This window comes from Hydra vulgaris, chromosome 08 (genome assembly GCF_038396675.1).
Source record: "Hydra vulgaris chromosome 08, alternate assembly HydraT2T_AEP".
Lineage (NCBI taxonomy): Eukaryota > Metazoa > Cnidaria > Hydrozoa > Anthoathecata > Hydridae > Hydra > Hydra vulgaris.
This window is the reverse complement of record NC_088927.1, coordinates 43,606,218-43,627,646: the sequence shown is the minus strand read 5'-3', so window position 1 is coordinate 43,627,646 and position 21,429 is coordinate 43,606,218. Positions and strand designations below refer to the sequence as shown.

The following is a 21,429-nucleotide window of genomic DNA, read 5'->3' as shown; positions in this document are numbered from 1 at the left end:
GTCTGGGGTAAGTTGGCGCAATTTTTTTTTGTTTGAGGGCCCGGGAAGGCCCCAAGAATTTTTTTTTTGTAAATGAACGCAAATTTTATCAGTTACTCAAGTTCATACTCCTTGAGACTACACTTTAATATTTTCAAAAAAATGTGATGTTAGGGGTACAGAGCTCATAGAGTAAAAACCGAGCCAAATAGCACCTTGACAAATTAGGATCCAAACTTAAATTACAAAATAAATTAAGGCAACAAAAATACAAAGAACTTCTGAGAGTCTATATTATAAACGTTTCTTAACTGCAACTACTATGTTCTCAATTAAACCTTACAATTTCTTATTTACAACTTTCATGTTCTAAATTACATCTTACAATTACAACTTTTATGGTCTAAATTTCATCTTAAAAAGGTGTAGTTTTAAAATAACTAAAAATAAAAATCGTTTATTTTCTTTGTATGTTTTTAAAGTTTACAGGTTCATTATTTTGCTATGTATTATGATTTATTTACTATGCACAAAGGTAAAGATGTGCATGTCAGTAAAAGTAATACCTTGATTCATAGATTTAGACTTTCTAATTCGGGAATTTTTTTTATCTTGCATTGAAATGGGTATGAAATCTGTCTATTTTGCAAAAATGTAAAAAAGTTTTTGAACTTCAAAATTTTATTTGCGAACGTTCTAATCATTACGTCACGGCTGCAGTGTTTCAAAGAGTCTCGTCAAATATATTTACTCCTAGGTAATTTAAGTGTTGACCTTTTCTAAAACCTACGTATTTTTATTTATTTATTATTATTTTTTTCGTTATCAAGGTTTTGCCAGAAGTCCCAACGGATTTATCAAAGAGCACAGATCCCAACGGATTTATCAAAGAGCACAGATCCCAACGGATTTATCAAAGAGCACATTTAACACATTTTTGATATTTAAAATTAAGTTTAAAGACAATGAGATACTGCATCCAAAGTTTCCTTTTACATTGAGAAATTATAGACAAAACTTTCAAACTGAAAATAAAAAAAAACTGATGAAAACTCTTCATTTATTTAAAAAACATAAGCTGAAATTACACATTTTAAAGTTTGGGTTTACTTTAAATACATTTATCTCATCATATTATCAAAACATGAATGCCCGCAGGGTATATTTTCTTTTTTGAAAACGGTTTCTCATTATAACTTTATTTTTCTCAAGAAATGAATTAGTATTGCTTACAAAAATGCTCATGAGTAATCAAACTATCAAAATAAAGTTTCAGCTATGGTTTAAAAATTAGTCATAATGAAAAATGGGAAAGAATTCAAGATTGAAAGTATAGATTTTCAATTACTCCATATTACCATCATTTTTATTCAAAAAACTTAGGGGTAATATTGTATTATTATTAGGGGTAATATTGCATTATTTTATTAGCAGCAGCGGGTCAGTGGTTAAAACGCTTGCTTTAGAAGCAAGAGATTTATAGTTCAAAGCGCTCTAAGGGCATATTCTGCGCCATCGGTATGGAAGAAGACATCTAATAACTTTACGTCAAATAACTTTACGTCAAAATGATGCTAAATCTGAATTTTATTTTTAGTTCATAGGAATTGCAGACATGTAAACATTTTAAACTGATGTTTATTGAACATAGTTAAACATTTTAGCCATTATATTTTTATATACAGTTATTTATTGTGATTTATTTAGCGTTAAGTTAGTTACCTTAGAATGGTTGCGATCATAATACCGTGTCTTAATACTAATGTCAGAGCTATCCTGGATGCTGGCATTGGACCGCCATTGTGCTTAATTGCGTTGGACCAACATCAGCCAGCCGAAATCAGTTCTATTCAAACTATGTTAAAAAACGTTAGATTAAATTTACATTGTTTACGTAACTGCCATTGTATAAACTTAAAAACAATTAGATTTAACATTCTTATGTCTTTTTTCAAAGGGCAATATCGCAACATTATTTTAACGATGCAATATTTCTCTGTCAGTTTTTTTTTTTTTTTTTTTTTTGCATGGAAAGAATGATAACATGGAGTAATAATAAATCTTTAGTTTGAAATCTTTTAGCATACCTCAAAAAATATTTTGTGATAATGAACACGTTACAAATGAATTAGAAATTTACCATGAACTTAACAAACAATTTGTAAATCTTGGTCCTAGTCTAGCTTCAAAAATAGTGATGCCAAATAAAAAGTTTAATGAACTTATTGGAGAAAAACACCTATATGTATATAAAGAATATAACAAAGCACTGACGGAACAAAAGCAAAAAAGTCATGCGGGTATGACAAAAATTCTAGCAATGTACCAATACACCTAATTGAATGTATTAGAAACTCTTGCTTCATTTAATATCATTTTCTTTTGAACACGGCACATTTCCTGATATGTTAAAAGTTACTAAAGTTAATTATGTTTAGAAAAATGGAGATTATAATAACTACCATCAAATTTCATCTAACTACCATCAAATTTCCCTCTTACCATAGTTCTCTAAAGTTTATGAGAAAATAACCTACAATCGAACTTATTATTAATTAAAGCTAAACAAACTTTTATAAAAAAATCAATTTGGTTTTCAAAAAACTTGTTTAACGGAGCATGTTATCATTAAACTTACAAATAAAAATTTTTGATAAAGAAGAGCATTTACTGAGAGTATTTATAAACCTTTCAAAGGCATTTGATACAGTTGACCATATTATCTTACAATCAAAACCAAAACATTATGGTATTAAAGGAGAAATGCATAATGGGTAAAAAAACTAAGAAACAGAAAACAGTTTATAATAAACAAAGAGTCAAGTTTTCTTGATATTGAGTTTGGGGTTCAATAAGCCTCAATCTTAGGACCGTTTTCGATTTTAGTTTCCATCAATGATAGGCATAAAGCATTATCATAGTATCTTCAATAATTTATGCTGATGATAAAACTTTGTTTTATGATCATAGTAATTTAAAATCAATGATCGAAATGAATATTGAACTTGAAAACTTTAACTTATGGTTCAGATCAAATAAACATATGTTCATAAACTTTCCTTGAACTTTGAAAAACTAACTACATTTTATTTTATAAAACAGGTCAACCAATGTCTCTGCAATTAAAAGTTCCAGAGTTGCTCAATAACAATATAACAATAAAGCATGAAAAAGTATGCAAACTTTTTTGGTGTTCAAATTAATAAAAATTTATCATGGAGAAATCATATTAGGCACATTGAATCAAAATTATCATCTGCAATAGGTATCTTATAAAAACCTCGCATATTTCTAAATTTTTGATCAAGAAAAAAACTTTACTTTAGCCTAATTCATAGTTATCTCACATTTGCTTATATCTTTGGGAAAATACACACAAAATAAAATTAATCAAACTACAAGGCTTGCAAAACAATGCTTTTAGAGCAATTCATTATCTAAGTAGAGTAAATATTTTTATAATGTGATGACAAATACAAAAGTCTTAAACTTGCAAAAACTTAATTTATATCAGGTTCTTATTTTTATATTCAAATATAAAAATAATAGCTTGCCAAAACTTTTTTAGACATATTTTCGTCATCGCTTTTTTAAAGTTATAATTTGCGATCAAATAGTTTCCTATAACTATTATTTTAAAAAAAAAACTTAAACGCGGTTTTCTGATTTTTCAACTTTGTCATAAGGCCCCAAAACATTGAAAAACTTGAAAAATCAAAAATTAAAACACTTGGAAAAATGGAATATCATTCTTTAAACGGCAAGCAAAGCTGCATATTCTTGATTTGTAAAATGATTGCAGTAAATAAATAAATAAAAAGATTATAATATTTAAAAAAAAAAAAACAGTAGAAATTGTAATTACAAAGGTAATTACGAAAAAATTGTTACTCTATTTACTTAAAATAACTTTTTTACGTAGACTAGACTATAGTATTATAGAGAATCTGTAAAAAGATTTTTTTTAAGAGTTATATACCCAAAAAGGCTAAATCTCTCTTTGATTCCCTTATTTTGGGTATTATAGTTTGGAAAAATAAACTTATATAATAGTTAATACAGCGGTGGCCAAAAATTAAAGACCACTCATTTTTTAGTTGGTTTCTTAATCTTTAAATTAAAATTAAGAAGATTCTAATTGACATATCAAATTTTTTTTTTAATATCTTGTTAATTAAAACATACGGATTAAAGTGGTATGATTTTTTTAATCTAATTCTAATTAAATAGTGTTTAACTTATTAAAAAACTGACGAGTACTTATAAATCTTCTTTAAATAAATTGGACAAAATTTAACGATCACTTTCAAATCTTTAATTTGCACTTATTAAAAATAATAATCCATTATTTTTTTTAACTGTCTTAATTGCTTATTACGTTGGCTATAAAATAAAATGTCGAAACCTGAGTTTCGATATCAAATAAACATTTAATTTTTGAATTGCAATAAGGATATTAAAATATTGCAAAAATGCGTGCAAAGATCAAAGAAAAAGACAGATACGCGGCTCTTGTATTAAAAGAAGAAGGCTATAGCATCAGACAAATAGCAGAAAAGCTTGGAAGGTCTCACTCTTGCATTATTAACATAATTCAACGATTCAAAGAGACCAGATCAATTAATGATCGTCATAGGACTGGACGCAATAAAATTTCAAATGACCGTGATGTTCGCTCGTTTGTGAGATTAATGAAAGAAAACAGACAAGCATCATCTACAGACTTGTCTACGAAATGAACACTGACAAATGGTCTGAAAGCTAGCCCTAGAACTGTGCGAAGGGTCCTCCACAATTTAAATTTTTTATGGCGCGCTGCTGCAAAAAAACCACGCTTAAATAAAAAACAAAAATTTGCCAGGAAAGAGTGGTGCTAACTACATAAAAATTGGTCAACAGATCAGTGGAGCCGTGTGGTCTTTAGTAATGAAATAAACGTTGAGGTAGACAACAGAAAAGGTTGCGTAATGTTGCGTAGACTTCCAAGCGAAATTTTGAAAAATTCGCTTATTCCTAGCATTGATTTATGGCAGATGGATTTATTTTCCAGCAAGATAATGCGCCGTGTCAAAAAGCGCATGTTGTTAGCGATTGGTTCAATTCTAATAAAATTCAAGTGCTTCCATGGCCTGCCAATAGTCCAGACTTGAATCCAATAAAGAATTTATGGTGGCGGCTTGATCACAAGCTTGGAAAAGAGCAACTTTACAATTTGGAAGATTTGAAACCTTCTATCTCTCATCATTTAAAAAATGTACCTGATGAAGTAATCAAAACCTTAATGAATTCAATGCCAGAACGAGTACAAGAGTGCTTGAAAACAAATGGAGGAACGACACGTTTCTAAATTATTTTTTATTGCTTTTTGAAATATTTTTGAAATTGGTCTTAAAATTTTGTCCAATTTTTTTTCCCATTTATATTTTTTACTAGTCAGTTTTTTAATGTTTTAACATTATTTTGTAAAAAAATTATAAATTCTTTTATAATAAATATAAAATGCAATAAAAATTCTTTCTAAAAATGTTTTTCTTTTCTTGATACCTTTTTCCAAAATAAAATTATACTAAGGTTAAAAATAAATTTTGAAAAAAAAAAGAGCGGTCTTTAACTTTTGGCCACCGCTGTATAAGTTTGTATCAATTTTTTAATAATGTATTTTATCAATCTGATACGCAATTATTTTGTATATAAATATATATCTTTTTTTTACGATAATAATGTTTCGTTATATGGTATACTTGAAAAAGAATAAATAAATAAAGAAAATAAAAATAGAATTAAATAGCATGTTAATCTTTTACGCTAAAACAAGTACTGCCACTATCAAAGATTTATTTCAAGGCACTGGTTTCAAATTTGAGAAGAAACTTTACATTCTGGAAAAAAATTTAAAGGAGCCACATCTTTTTGTAACAATCTAAAGAAAGCACTCCACACCAGCCCTTTTCAGTTAAGATAAAGATATATAACTATATTTAACCATTGCTATGCAAAAAAAATTACGAAGGAAATTTGAAAGAGCCGAGGTACAGCTTGCAAAATAGTTTGCTGAAACCGTTTCCCTACATCAGAGTGAGGATTTTATCTCAATTGTTTTAAACAAATTTTCGCAAAATTCAGACAATGATGGAGTACCTAAAGATCGAAAAAATTTGTTTAACCATGAAGTCATGGGCACCACTAGGATTTTTTGATGTTTCAGATATGACATTTTCACGTAATATGCAAACTCTAAACTTAGGTTTGTACATGCCAATGCAAAACGAGGAGGCTTTGCAAAAAGTTGCAATGTTGGAGACCCGGGAGTAAAAATACGCATGACAAAACCAGAAAGACAAAAAAAACTTATAATATAAATATACACATTGCATCATAAAATTTCATTATATATTGTAGTAGCTACATTATCAAAAGTATTCAAAAATATTTTCAATTGAGAGAACGTTATTTTTTAACTCATTTTTGAAGACTGGAAAATTAATTGACAAATCAAATTTTGTTAAAACAATCTTATTCCAGAAATGTAGATATGAAATACAAAATTGATAAAATCTTGTTTTAAAAATCGGTTCATTAACAAAATCATCATTTCGTATTTGTTTATTGGTTTCAAAAAAAATAAATCTTTAAAAACTAAAGGGTATAAATCGTTTTTCCACATATAAATGAAACATAAAACATTAAATACATTTAATTCGTATACATTGAGTATTCTCGTTTCCTTAAAAAAAAAATTTTTAGCATGTGAGAATTGTTTAACTTTTAAAGACGTTTTAAATTACTTTTGCCTGTACTACCTTAGGCAATAATTGCATAATTTATGTAACTGTGAACAAATTAGTAACAAAGTTGTGTTAAACTTTTTTTATTTAAATATTTTCTAGCCTTGTATAAGGTTCCAATACTTCAAGACACTTTAGGGCAAATGTAATTAAAATGTCGTTTCCATGTGATGTTCTCGTCAAGAAAAACACCTAAAAATCTCCTTTTTTTTCATCCTGATCAATAAAAATTTGCGGCATATTTGTGGGTAAAGAAAATTTTTTGGAGAAGGAATGAAAGAAAGTCCATTTTGTTTTGTTTATGTTTTGGGTTAATTAGTTACATTTGAACCAATTTGATACTTTTTGCTATTCATCATTCATAGTCGAAAAGAGTTGGTAAATATTATTATTAGAGAGATACAAATTGGTATCATCTGCAAACATGATACTAGAAAGATTTGAGGCTTCATAAAAGTCATTTATGTAAATTAAAACTCCTAGGCGATCTAGGCGGCCGCCTTGGGCGGCACTAAAACTTGCTGCATAAAAAAATAAATATATTGAAGGCATTGCCAAAATCTTTTTCAAATCTTTTTTGAATTAATTTTAGGAGATTTGAAAAAGTACTCTTTTAAATCGTGTCAAATAAAACTAAAGTCAAATCGCGTCAAATAAAACAAAAGATTCAACTTTGATACTTTTGCTTTATTGCGATTTTATTTTCTTCTTATACTTTTCATGCAGAATGAAATTTTGTAGTAATTAATATAATGCAAACTTTCATTACTCATTTATAGAAAATTTTAGCACGTTTGCAAGGTGTACATTGCCACTAAATTTACCAAATTTTATATTAAAAAATAATCTAACAGATTGTGTCCCTAACACTGTTATAGCTTTCAGAATCTTCTTGACACTTCCAGTTTCTGTGAGCGAAGCTTCTCAAAACTCAAACTGATAAAAACATTTTTGAGATTGTCTATGCAGCAAGAAAGACTTGCTGGATTAGCTACTCTGTCAAGTGAACATGATATTGCTAGAAACATTGAACTGACGGAACTCGTTTCTACATTTGCAAAAAAAAAAAAAAAAGCACGAAAAGTGAAGTTTTGGAATTATTTATTAACATATTATAAAGTTACACGAATATATGTTTATTAAGATTATGCATGTGTATATTCTTTCGAAATAATAAATACAAAATGTAATAACATAACTTAAGCATTCTTTAAAGTAAGGGGGGGGGGGCTAGTGTATCAGATTCACCTTAGGTGCCAAATACTTCGGCGCCGGCCCCTGGATAAATAGCTTCTAAACCATTGTAAAATACTGCTATTTATTCCGTAATGTTTAAGTTTACGGAGAAAAATATCGTGAAATACAGTATCAAAGCTGTAGATAGATCAATAAAAATAGATTATTATTATTGAAATAATTCAACATCCTATTGTACATATTTTTTTCTACAACTTTTGAAAAGGTAGAAAGGACAAAGATAGGCGGTAATTACTAATATTAGCTCTGTCACCATCTTTAAAAATTGGAATAATTTTGGCAAATTTTAATCGATCAGGAAAAACTCATTGATCAATAGATGCTTTAAAAACTTTAAATAGAACAACTTTTAACTGTTCATAACACTCTATAATTGAATCGATGTATGCAAAAACGTTTAAAGTTGTAAAAACTATTTTTTCGGGGAACGAGAAAAAAACTTATTAAATCCAAAATTATTACTTTTATAAATTCAAAAAAAATCTGGATGCTTTTTGACATCTTTGAATATTAGATTTGTTAAAATATATATCAAAACTTGTAATATATATATATATATATATATATATATATATATATATATATATATATATATATATATATATATATATACATGTATATATATATATATATATATATATATATATATATATATATATATATATATATATATATGAGTTATAAATAGTTAAATTTGCTTTTCTTAAAAATAGTTTTTATGACTTAAAACGTTTTTGTATACATCGATTCAATTATGACCAAAAGACTATTAAAACCGCCACACCAAAATTTGCTTAAGCTGCCCAAATGCTTTTTTAAATTCTTGAAAGGATACAACTCCATAGGAGAAAAAGCATTTAGTTTTTCTCCCTTAAATGCGTAAAATAGTTTATGTCTTTTTAAACTTTTAAAGATAATACTTGGAAATACAAGCAGATAACGCATTTTCAACTTAATAATATTTTTTGTGGGTTCAATGACTCCAAAGACTGCAATTTTGACAATCAATAATTAAAAGCTATATGAAAATGTGCTTCATTGACTAAGAATGATTTTTTCTGTGAGCCTCTAGTTATACTATATCAAACGATTTTGTGTTTCCTTCACAGACTAGTTATTTATCTTAAAATTTTTATTTTCTGAACAAAGATATTTATAAGAAACTTTATTTTAAAAGTTTTAAAAAGAAGAAAGTTGTCAAATCTTTTGCTACCGACTACTTTATGACAATTATTGACCGTATAATTGTCTGTCTCTTTTTTACACACGCGGACGCGTAGGATACCTAGCTGACTTAAGTAATATAAAACTAGAAAAATTAAATATTTCTTTTGTAAAAAAAACTACAGATTTAGTTTCAAATTTTTTTATTAAAAAAAATAAAACAAATGGAAATTTACTTCAAATCATGTTTACTTTTTTTTACCTCAAAACCGAATACGATCTAAAAAACATTTTTGATTCAAAAGATTGTAGTAGTTCGATTGTCACTACAATGGATTATTATTTCGAAATATATCCTCCGACACTGCCTAACTCTGCCTGTATTAATTCTTTGGTATTGAGCTTTTCCACAGCAACTATGGGTAAAAAGCATAACAGAATTAAAAATTATTCCAACCAGACATTCAAATTACTTACTAACTCAGGCGCCTAGTATTATCAAATATGTTGGCAATGGCAGTTTCACAGTTCCTCATAATCTTTAGCTTATGTGTGTCCTAAATATATAAACAACAATATAATCATTTTGAATATTTTGCATCTATGTATATATTTTAGAAAAATGGACAATATCCTGTTAAATTGGATCGGCGAGTAAACTGAGCGACACGTATAGTGAGTACAACATGATATGATGCTCATAACAGTTTAATAGTTCCTCGTAATACTTGCCTAAAGTTTAGCCTATATATATAAATAGCGATACGTAAATAGTTTGTTTGTGCTTGTGTGCATACATATATACGGAGCCGGATGTAATATTTATCATGAGCCTTAGGCCCACAATTACCACAATTACCTCAATTACCTATCTGTAGCATTTTTTAATACCACATCTTTGTATTTATATCACGTATTGCTCTTTAAGTATAACTGTAAAACAAAAATGAAAGACAAATTGCTTGTAATTTAACTTTGAAAGAGTTCTTGATTTTGAAGATTCTTTGATCTATTATAACTATTATAAATTTAATTTGGTCGAAATTAACTAATTTTATCAAGTAAGCAAAATATTATAAGAAAGAACACAATCAATACAAAGACAGTTTCAAACCTACATCTTTTTAGCAGCAACTGTTGTTACCCTTCACTGCCATTAAATTCTGACAGAACCAAACCAATTGAACTTTTACTGATTTCCACTGCAAAAAAAAGAAGGTACATCATTCAAGTTTAATTATTGTTGCAATAACAATACAACAATATTACAATATTCACTAGCACTATTACCAACTGGTAGCACCTATAGTGCCACCAGTATATATATATATATATATATATATATATATATATATATATATATATATATATATATATATATACTTTTACATACATATATATATATATATATATATATATATATATATATATATATATATATATATATATATATATATATATATATATATATATATATATATATATATATATATATATAAGTATTACATAATATGAATCAATACAACTATATTACACACTAACTAGATTGAGTTGGCATTTTGAACATTGTTTTCAATTGACAGAAAAAATGTTACTCTATTGGTTGTCATTAACTGTAAGGCTATTAGACATTGTCTGCAACTGTAAACTGTATTGTCATTTACTGTAAGAGATTGTTTATAGTTCTTTAAAAATTTAATTCAAAAGAAAATTTATCTTAAATGTGTGTTTAAAAGATGGCCAAGATCTAACATCGAATTTTAGAGCTCTCCTTCGATTTTTAATTTGTTTTTATAAAATCTTAATCAATATTAAATTAACAATTATAATCAGTTTTAATAAAAAAGGTAAAAATAACAGTGCTATTATATTATAGGTTTAATTTTACAAATACAATTACGAAGGATAAGGTTTATATTGGTTACACTATGCGGTGTCATAAAAAAGTCCTTATTCATATTCATAATAATCATTCTTATTCACTTTTATCATGTGTTCTTTTTTTGATAAAATTTTCTTTTTCAATTGAAATAATTTACGAGAATTTGTCATTAGTTTCAAATTAACAGAGTAATAAACCTTAATCTAAGTTTAAATTGTCTCTATTTATTAATGATGATTTAAAAATACTAAAATCCTGTCCATTTTTGTAAAAACTGCCTTTTCAAATTTTATCAAATTGTTAGTGATTGAATGTAAGCAAGATAATATTTAATATATATGAACCAATCCTTGTTGGTTATGAAGTTAAACTGATACTTGATTATGGCAGGTAAAGCTCTTTAACTGTGGTGAAGACAACTAAAAGAAAGAAAGCTATGATATAAAACCCCTCGATTTATTTGTGGGAAAGGGTTGGAGGAATTTGCAAACCTTGTATGGTAATATACCTAGTGGTATCACATTAAAAATAATTAGTCCTGATCTTCATAACAGGTTAATGCCAGGAAAGACATCTGGTTGTAAAAACTTATTCAACTCTTTTCTTCATAGTGGCATATTTAAATAAGGAAATGGCCATAAACTTGTTCAAGCCACACATGTGTGAAATCTTAAAGGTTAAGCTTAATTTTGAAAAAAAGACCTAATATAAGAAACAACAAGGCTGGAATGTTTATTTATATACTTAAAAATTGAAAAATAATAATAATTGTTTATTTATAAGTTGTAGTCAAGAAACAGCCAAGTTTAATTTCGCTCATGATTAATTCGTGTTCTCAACTGTGTGATGGTGAAATCTTTTAATAACTGAGAGTTTTTTAGGATACTTAAAATTTGGCTTCGTGATAGAGGTCCTCCCAAAATTAATTCTTTTCCATAAACTTTTAATTCATTTATTTGTTCGGAAGAATTTAAACAATATATAAGATTATAATTTTTTTGGAGAAGTTACGAAGCAATTTTAAGAAGAAAAGAAAAAAAGACCGAACCAATAAAAATTAAAAAAAAAAACCTTTGATTCTTCTGGTATATCTTCCAGATATTTTCTTTACATTCTTTTCAGCTTGTCATAAACTTGTCTTGGTGAACTGTTAATTGAAGGAGATTTGGCAAGCATAGACTTCACTTGGTTATATGATATATTTTGAGAAATATTATCAGGAAATAATAAATTTAAAGAACTTGTTTCTTCCTTACTCCAGATTTTTTTAGGAGTATTCAACAAAGAAAAACTATATTCATTTTTACTTGAGAGGTTCTCTGACCTAAGAAGTTGATCATTTTTTTCCCTCAGTTAAACAACTTTTAACAACTTCGTCTGTTTTAGTTAGCGGGGAACAACAAAAATTTTTGCACACAATATTGCCACCAGTAATTGCATTAAGCTCTTGACTTCTGGTATGATAATGAGTGGCAGCAGTTAGTTCACTGTGCATCATTGAGTCAGCCACAAGACCTCTATCTTTATAAAACTCGCTATTACGAACTAATGTGGAAGTTGTTTTTCTGACAATGTTAGCAGTGAGTTTTTTGGATACAAAGCGCCCATCAAAATTACCAGCTTTCACCCAAAGAGAATGTAATCTTCCACTTATATCCCCAGAAGACATTTCTTTCCCAGACCATGATAAAAATACTTTATCTGAATGAATGGCAGTTAATTTTGTTCTAACATGATTCACAAAAACATCAATCCATTCAAATTCAATAGAATTTAGAGTCACTCTAGCTGGACCATAAGTTGAAACAGTTTTATGATCCCATACATTTATCATCTTCATGCCATCTTTAAAAACTTTAATTTTTAAAAATTCTTCCATAGTCATATTTGCTGTTACACCAGATCTATGGGCACTGGCAAAGTGTATAATAAAAAAGACATGGTCCCTATAACAACAATACTCAAACATAGTTAATTCTTTATTTGGATTGTTTTTCAAATCCTCAAGTAATTTTTTTGCAGTTGATGCATTTTTGCTCTGCTCATATTTCTTTACCTGTTCAGGGGTAACAAGCATCAAAAGGTCATCCTCAGCTCTTTTATGTTTTCTTATACTGTCTTTAGCACGGTAATTTTTTCTCCAATTTTCAATGTTTAAAATAGTTTGAAATATAGTTTCAAAAGAAAGGTCAAATTCTGGATACTTTGATTTTATAAGATATGAACAAAAATCTTTTAAAGAGTTCAAGTATGTTTTAATTGAACCAGCTTCTAGCTTTCTGTTTACACAATATACTTGAAGATAGTTTTTTCTTATCACATCCGTGTCATTTTCAAACAATAATTTTATTGAATTTGTTAAACCAACAGCCAAAAAAATCCTTTTAACATCATTTTTAACCCTTTCAATAGAACTTCTTTTTCTAGCTCTATCAGGTCCTGTAAGATAAAGATAAAAATCATTTAACATATCTTCAATAGACGGAGAAAGTTTTTTTAATGTTTCTTCTTCACTTTCTTCCTCAGAGGGTATATAGTCACCATCATCACGATCATCAAAAGCATCACTTTGAACATCACTAATTTCATCTTTATTATTAAAAATAACAAAATCAACAATTGATGGTTCAGTAGATTCAGTAGATAAATGGCTGCTTGAAACTTGATCAGACTTTCTTAATTCTTCTTCTTCTTTTGAATCAGACTTTATTAAATTATCTCTTTCAAATGGATCTCTAGCTATTTGAGTTTGAATATTAAAGTCCACTAGCAGCTGATCATTTGTAACATTTGATATAGTTGCAGGAGAAAATGATTTGTATTTTTCTTTAATTTTACTTGGTGACTCAGAAGGATCTTGTAATTCATAACTCTTAGCACTTTTTAGAAGCATATAATATTCTGAACCAGGTTTTAAATTATGCTTTTTACCTTTTAAGTGTTCTCCAACATTTTTTGTTATTTTGAAACAATTTGGTATAGGGCACATTTTTTTTGTAGGGTAATTTTTACATTTTATTTTAGTTCCTTTTTTTTCACACACCTTCCTCAAGTTATATAAACCAACAACACTTTTGCTAATTTCAATAGGACGTTTATGTACACAGTTTACATGATCTGTTAATTTTACTTTTGACTCATGACAAAAAGGACAAAATTTCTTATTTTCAAATCTAATATAAAATTAAGTCAAATTATTGAAAATTCTGACTCAGAATTGAAAATAGTTTAAAAACTTTTTTATTTCTGTTTAATAACCAATAACATTGAATAAAAATAAAACTAAGCAGTAAACACACTATATACTATAAACTTACTTTAAAACTTACTTTAAAAAACTTAAACTTAAATAATAAAATCTATAAACTTACTTTAAAAAACTTTCAGCACTATTTTCACAAGTATTTTCTACTAAACCACTACAAAACAAAACTAATAACTTTTAACTAATATGCATAAACCAGGGCATAAAGTTTATCTCAAAGCAAATCCAAATTAACAGAGATAGTAAAAAATAAACAACTTACTATATCTGTGATGAACTTTTGGTAAGTGTTTCTCTATTACATTGTATTTTATTGTTTTGGTCGCTGAAATTTAAAAAAATAATGATGATATATTAATTTAATACACATATGTACAACGTTTTTTGTTGAAGTCATATTTATGATTAATTATTATTATCCTAAAATATTATTATATTATTAATTACTATATTAATAAAAATTTTTTTGTGAATCACATACTTTAATACTTGATTATTTTGTCCATCAAACTCAGTGCACTGCAAATAAAGTAAAAAAAACTCTAAAGCACTACAAATCAAGTAAAAAAATTTTTTATCAGTACGCACAACATTTAATCAGTTTAAATAAGTTACTTTTTTTTCTTTTGCTTTGTTGTGTTTAATATCTGTTAAAATATCCATTAATTATTTTTGTTGAGTCTTCAAAGCTGAATATCTTACAGGAATTAGTGCATTTCTCATATTAGCAATTAAAATTTAATAAAGAAAAACATAATTTCTAATTATTATGTTCTTTAAAAGAGAAAAGCAGCATTCTTACTATAAATATTGGCTACATGCCCAATCAACCACAGTACTCTCTTCTACATCACTATAAATGAAATACGAAATAAACGTTAAACCACCATCAATTAGGTATAAACTTTTGAAGAATTTTTAAATTGAAAAAACTTGAATTTAAAAGATTACAAGCAAAGTTACTTACTTTAATAATTCATTATTTGAATTACCAAAATCAGCGCTCCGTTCCAAGCAACTACAAACCAAAAATTGTTTAAAAAAGAATCTTTAAATTATCATTATTTTTATAAATATTAAAATTTTCAAATATGAATATAGAAAACTTTAAAAAAATTTATTTAGAAAACCAGCATTTTCCATGTTTTATTGCTCATAAAATAAAAATCTGTTTGTCAACAACTATTTATAAAACAATTTGCCAACAAAATAAAAAGCAAAACATAAAAAATATCATATTTCTGTTGTTTTTGTTGTCTTTATCGAAGAATATATAACTAAGCAATAAACTTACGTTATAAGTGGAGTTTCATTAGAAATTGTCAAATTATTGCCTTCAGAATCGCTATAAACCAACATAAAAAGAATTACCTCAATTTTAAAAAAGATTTATATTTATATATACATATATATATATATATATATATATATATATATATATATATATATATATATATATATATATATATATATATATATTATATATATATATATATATATATATATATATATATATATATATATATATATATATATATATTTATAACATCTAAAAAATATTTTTATATATATATATATATATATATATATATATATATATATATATATATATATATATATATATATATATATATATATATATATAACATCTAAACAACATCAATCTACTTTTAAATTTGAAACTTTTTTCAAAATGGTATTTGTTTTAAATAATAAAATGCATCAACTTACAACGAAAAACTAAATAAACTGGAAAAGTGTTACTAGAATAGAAGCAACTTACTTTCTTCTTGATATATCTGTCAAACATGTGGCAGCAACTATCATTTGCGGTGAAGCTTTTTTATTAAAACTTATGTTTAAAGTTTAAATTTAATAATTTGGAAAAAACAATGAAAAAAATTTAACTTTGCTTTTGTGATCAATACAACTCTAACCTGTTAAGTGAATTGGAAAATAAATTTTTAGAGTTATCTTCACAAGAACTTTCTTCTAAACTACTACAAACCAAAATTTAAAAACATTTAATTAATATGCAAAAATATGGACATAAAGTTTAAGGATGAATCATTTTTTAATTTCAAATCCTAATTAATTGTGTAGTAGCAAACACTAAATAACTTACTATATCTGAGATGAGTTTTTCGAAAATATTTCATCTGGTATTAAAATATCTTCACTGCTGAAACTTAAATAGAATACAAACAGAAATATTAAATAAACGCACAAGTAATTGTTTTTGTTAAAAAGTTTACAATGATTATAATATGATTATTCCATACTTTAATGCTTCGTTATATTGTTATTCTAACTCAGTGCATTTCTCAAAACAACTACAAATCAAAATTAAAAACACTTTATTGATATGAAATAACAAAGGTAAAAAGTTTAATGATAATCTTTTTCATTGAAAACAAAACCAAACTATAAAACCAAATAAACTTACAATACTTGTGATAAGCTTCCTGAAATTGTATCTTTATTACTTTTAGGTAAGTCTTTATTTCTTTTAGGTAAGTTTTCATTGCTAGAATTTATATGGCAGTTATTGCTATAGAATTACTATAAACCAATATAAAAAGCAAAAATACAATTTAAAAAATGACTTATATATACTAACATTGATCTATATTGAAAAGAAATTCGAAATTCTTTTTTAAAATAGTATTTGTTGTTTAAAAAATAAGAACTTACAAATCAACTTACCACAAAAAAGTTAAGCAAACTGTAACAGCTTTAATGTAATGGAAATTAAAAACAATTGGTTGTAAAACAATTTGTCAACAAAATAAAAAGCGAAACATAAAAACTTCATAGTGATGTTTGTATTAAGATTATCTTATTTCCTTTCTTTACTGTTTGCTTCATCAAAGAATATTATATAAATAATATAATAATAACAATAAATGTTTGCTGTAATACTCAACGCAGCGAGTTGAGTATGGAGTTTAACAACAGTAGTTGTTAGGCTATAACAGCTTTTACTTAAGGTTAAAATAAAGTTAATTTAACTAAGCAATGACTTACCTTGTAAGAGGATTTTCACTAGTAAATGTCGAGATATTGCTTTCAGAATCGCTATAAACCAACATAAAACGAATTATCTCAATTTTAAAAAAGATTTATTTATAACAAATTTAAAAGTAGATTGATGTCGTAAACAACATCAATCTACCTTTTTCAAAATGGTATTTGTTTTAAATAATAAAATGCATCAACTTACAACGAAAAACTAAATAAACTGGAAAAGTGTTACTAGAATAGAAGCAACTTACTTTCTTCTTGATATATCTGTCAAACATTTGGCAGCAACTATCATTCGCGGTGAAACTTTTTTATTAAAACTTATGTTTAAAGTTTAAATTTAATAATTTGGAAAAAACAATGAAAAAAATTTAACTTTGCTTTTGTGATCAATACAACTCTAACCTGTTAAGTGAATTGGAAAATAAATTTTCAGAGTTATCTTCACGAGTACTTTATTCTAAACAAACCAAAATTTAAAAACATGTAATTAATATGCACAAATCTGGACATAAAGTTTAAGAATGAATCATTTTTTAATTTCAAATCCTAATTAATTGTGTAGTAGCAAACACTAAATAACTTACTATATCTGAGATGAGGTTTTCGAAAATGTTTCATCTGGTATTAAAATATCTTTACTGCTGAAACTTAAAAAGGACTTAATATAAACAGAAATATTAAATAAACGCACAAATATTTGTTTTTGTTAAAAAGTTTACAAAAACAATTATAATATGGTTATTCCATACTTTAATGCTTCATTATATTGTTCTTCTAGCTCGGTGCATTTCTCAAAACAACTACAAACCAAAATAAAAAACACTTAATTGATATGCACTAATCAAGGTTTAAAATAACCATAAAACCAAAAAATCTGTTAACTTACAATATTTGTGATAAGCCTCCTCAAATTATACTTTTTTCAAGTAAATCTTCATTGCTAGAATTTATATGGGAATTTTAAATAATTTTGAATATTATTATTCATTAAATAACCTGTTAACTCAACATTTAGATTCATTAAACAGATCATTAGATTTGATATTCATTAGAAATATTTTCTTACCATTCTTTGAAAGTATTGCTTTTCATTTGATTAGATGACAAAATGCAACTTAAATCCTAAAAGCCAAAAAAACTGAATAAAAATTAACAAAATATAAATTTAACAAAATACTTAGCCAGCCTACTTAAAACAAATTAAATCATAACTTCTTTTTTGAAATATTGGATAAAATGAAAAATATTAAAATTCAACTGGAAAAATAAAAGCTTTAAAAGATACAAAACGTAAAAATATACAAAATATGTCAATAATCGATATTGAGTATGAGTAATTGCTTTTTAGCAACTTTATAGTTATAGATAACTTAACAAAATTCTTAACAAAACATAAAACTTTAAATAAACTTTAATATACTTAATTAAACTTTAAAAACTTTTTTCAAAGATAAGAATTAAAATATTTAAATATACAAACTTCTTTTTTACCAAATGGATACAAGACGCATTCTTTTACTGTAAACAACATTTTTGTAACAGCTGAAACTGCTGTTTCTGAATTGAGTAAAAATGATACATATACAATAATAGCTGGAAGAGTTTACAAATTTTTGTTTGAAAAATTGCAACCAATACAAATTGGTATAGCCAAAAAATGATAAATGTTATCAAAAAAAAAAAGGATGGACAAGAGAATAGAGGCAGGGTATATAAAAAAAACAAATGCTTTTAATCAGTGTTTTTGAAGTTACTGTTTATCTTCACCAGAAAAAAAAAATTCAGCAAATTGGCTCAAATTTTATTCACTTCAAGCTAAGCAATTTACTCCAAAAATGCTCAGTAATTGTTTTGCTTTGCACGAATAAAAGAGCAAAATTGCTGAAATTTTTATTCACATAAAGCTGGCTAATTACTAAGTAAAAGCAATTTCTTTTTTTTATTTACCTGACCTTAGATCTAGTTTGAATGGTTCTGATAATTTATCTACAGAGTGGAAATATACTAGTTCTAACAACCATTTTAAATACTTCTGAAAAAAAGAACTAAATCTAACTAAAAAGAGTGGAAATATAAAAGTTCTAACAATCATTTTAAATACTTCTGAAAAAAAGAACTAAACCTAACTAAAAATTTTAATAGTAAATAAAATTTCTATAAACTTTCAAACCAATAAAGAATAAAAAATAATTTCTTTAAATATAAATAAACAAAAACCTTTTTTAACTCAGACTTTTCATTATTAAATGATGAAAACAACTAAAAATAAAACAGTATTTAAATAACACATATTTATTTGAAAATCAAATATAATTCTTACTTGTTAATTTAATCATTTTCTATTAACTACAGTAAAATATCTTATAATTTGTATAAACTATCTAATAAATCATTATAGAATAAATTTACCACAAAAATTGATACAAACAGGGCATCAATAATTTTTTCATAATTTTATCACACTGACTTTTATTAATTCTGATTTGTTTTATATGAAACAAATATATAGAACTTTAATTTAACTTTTTTGATAAAGTAATTACTGGTTGATTAAAATTACATTAATTTATGATATGAAGATTAAAGCACTATTTTTTCCATTTATAACTTTTGTTAGATGTATTTAATTCATTTTGCAAAATTTGATTAAAGTAGGAATAAGCAAAACTAAGTCTAGATAAGTCAAATCAAATCAAAGTTAAATTCAATCAAATCAAAGTTAAAATAAGCAAAATTAAATTAAAATTAACTGAAGTGTTTTGGGCTTTATCAAAAATTTAGAAAAGATAAAAAATTATGCGTTCAAGCTTGATCATCTTAAAACATATTAAAGAGAAAATTTAGCATTTTTACTTCATTTTTTAGTTTATCTTTAGCAAATTTTGTTCAAAAGATTTTCAGTATAAGTTGTGTGATAAAAAGCTAGACAATAGGATTAGATCACTGTTAATTGCAAATTTTGTGTGTTAAATTGTATATAAAGAAAAAAACTTGCCATTGATGCTGTTAGGATTCGATTTCTCTGCAAAGGCTTTAATACAAAAATTTAAAAAGAATTATAATGCATATTTTCTAAAAAAAAAACACATAGATCCTTCTATGTAGGATTTTAAAACCTTCCATATCAGGAACAAGCTTAAATTTAAAAAGAAAATTTAAATTTAAAAAGATTAAAATGTTTCTAATTAAATAAAAGTTACTTGTCCTCGTAGATATGCATTAACTTCACTCATGGTAAATGGTTCCTGATACTTTGCCTAGATTTTTTTTTTAACTTAAAACTGCAATAATACTTTACAAAATTATCAATTTTTAAAACATTAAAATAATATAAACAAAATTATTTTATAAAATAATTTTAAAAAGAAAAAAAAATGCAAGTAAATAAACTTACCGATTTTCTCCATTGTTGATTAGAACTGTCCCCATAGTCATACCTAAGTTCCGAGTCTTTAGCAATATACTTTTTTGCATATAACAAAAGATGGGGTATTCCATTTACAACACATGTTTTGGGTTGACAATTGGCATATTTATCTGGTGAATCATTAATAAATTTATCCATGCACGTTGAATGTGTAGCATCAATGCTAAAAAAAGATAGCTCTTAGAATTAGATAATTCTGCAATGCTGAACTAGAAATGTTTGAGGTCAGCGAAAAATTGCCAACCGTGTTTCTATGTTTTATGGTATAATCTTTGTATCAAACTTATTTGCTGATCTCTAAAAGATTGGCAAATTATTGCAAACCTCCTTTTTCCCAATTCCGAGGACAGAAAAAACAATTACAAATTATAAATCTTAACAAAAACAAAACATCAAAACTTCTCTATTTTAAAAATTCCGTTGTATAACCCATGTTGTATAAATCTAATATGGATAGTGAATATTGAACATTTAAGGCCATAAAAATGAACCTTGAATTTATTGTAAAAAAATCTAAAATTGTAGTATACTCTAAGAAGTTTTTTTTATAGGAACAACCTATTCTATAGTATTAACCAAGAAGTTATTTAAATATCTGAAGATTTAAAAAAATAGATTTTAAAGAATAGAATAATGATTCTAA

The 21,429-nt window shown here is 25.9% G+C and overlaps 2 long non-coding RNA genes across 2 annotated transcripts; both read right to left on the bottom strand.

Annotated features, from left to right (window-relative positions):
• Positions 1 to 9,419: 9,419 nt before the first annotated feature.
• LOC136083869 (uncharacterized) lies at positions 9,420 to 15,726 on the bottom strand. The gene is made up of 6 exons (XR_010640168.1): positions 15,627 to 15,726; positions 15,300 to 15,350; positions 15,135 to 15,185; positions 14,814 to 14,851; positions 14,595 to 14,657; positions 9,420 to 10,387 (listed from the first exon to the last, which is right to left on the bottom strand). It is a non-coding gene; the product is annotated as an uncharacterized LOC136083869 (long non-coding RNA).
• Positions 15,727 to 15,991: 265 nt separating this feature from the next.
• LOC136084326 (uncharacterized) lies at positions 15,992 to 18,130 on the bottom strand. Its single transcript, XR_010640483.1, has 5 exons — positions 17,944 to 18,130; positions 16,779 to 17,816; positions 16,615 to 16,665; positions 16,458 to 16,520; positions 15,992 to 16,332 (listed from the first exon to the last, which is right to left on the bottom strand). It is a non-coding gene; the product is annotated as an uncharacterized LOC136084326 (long non-coding RNA).
• Positions 18,131 to 21,429: the final 3,299 nt, after the last annotated feature.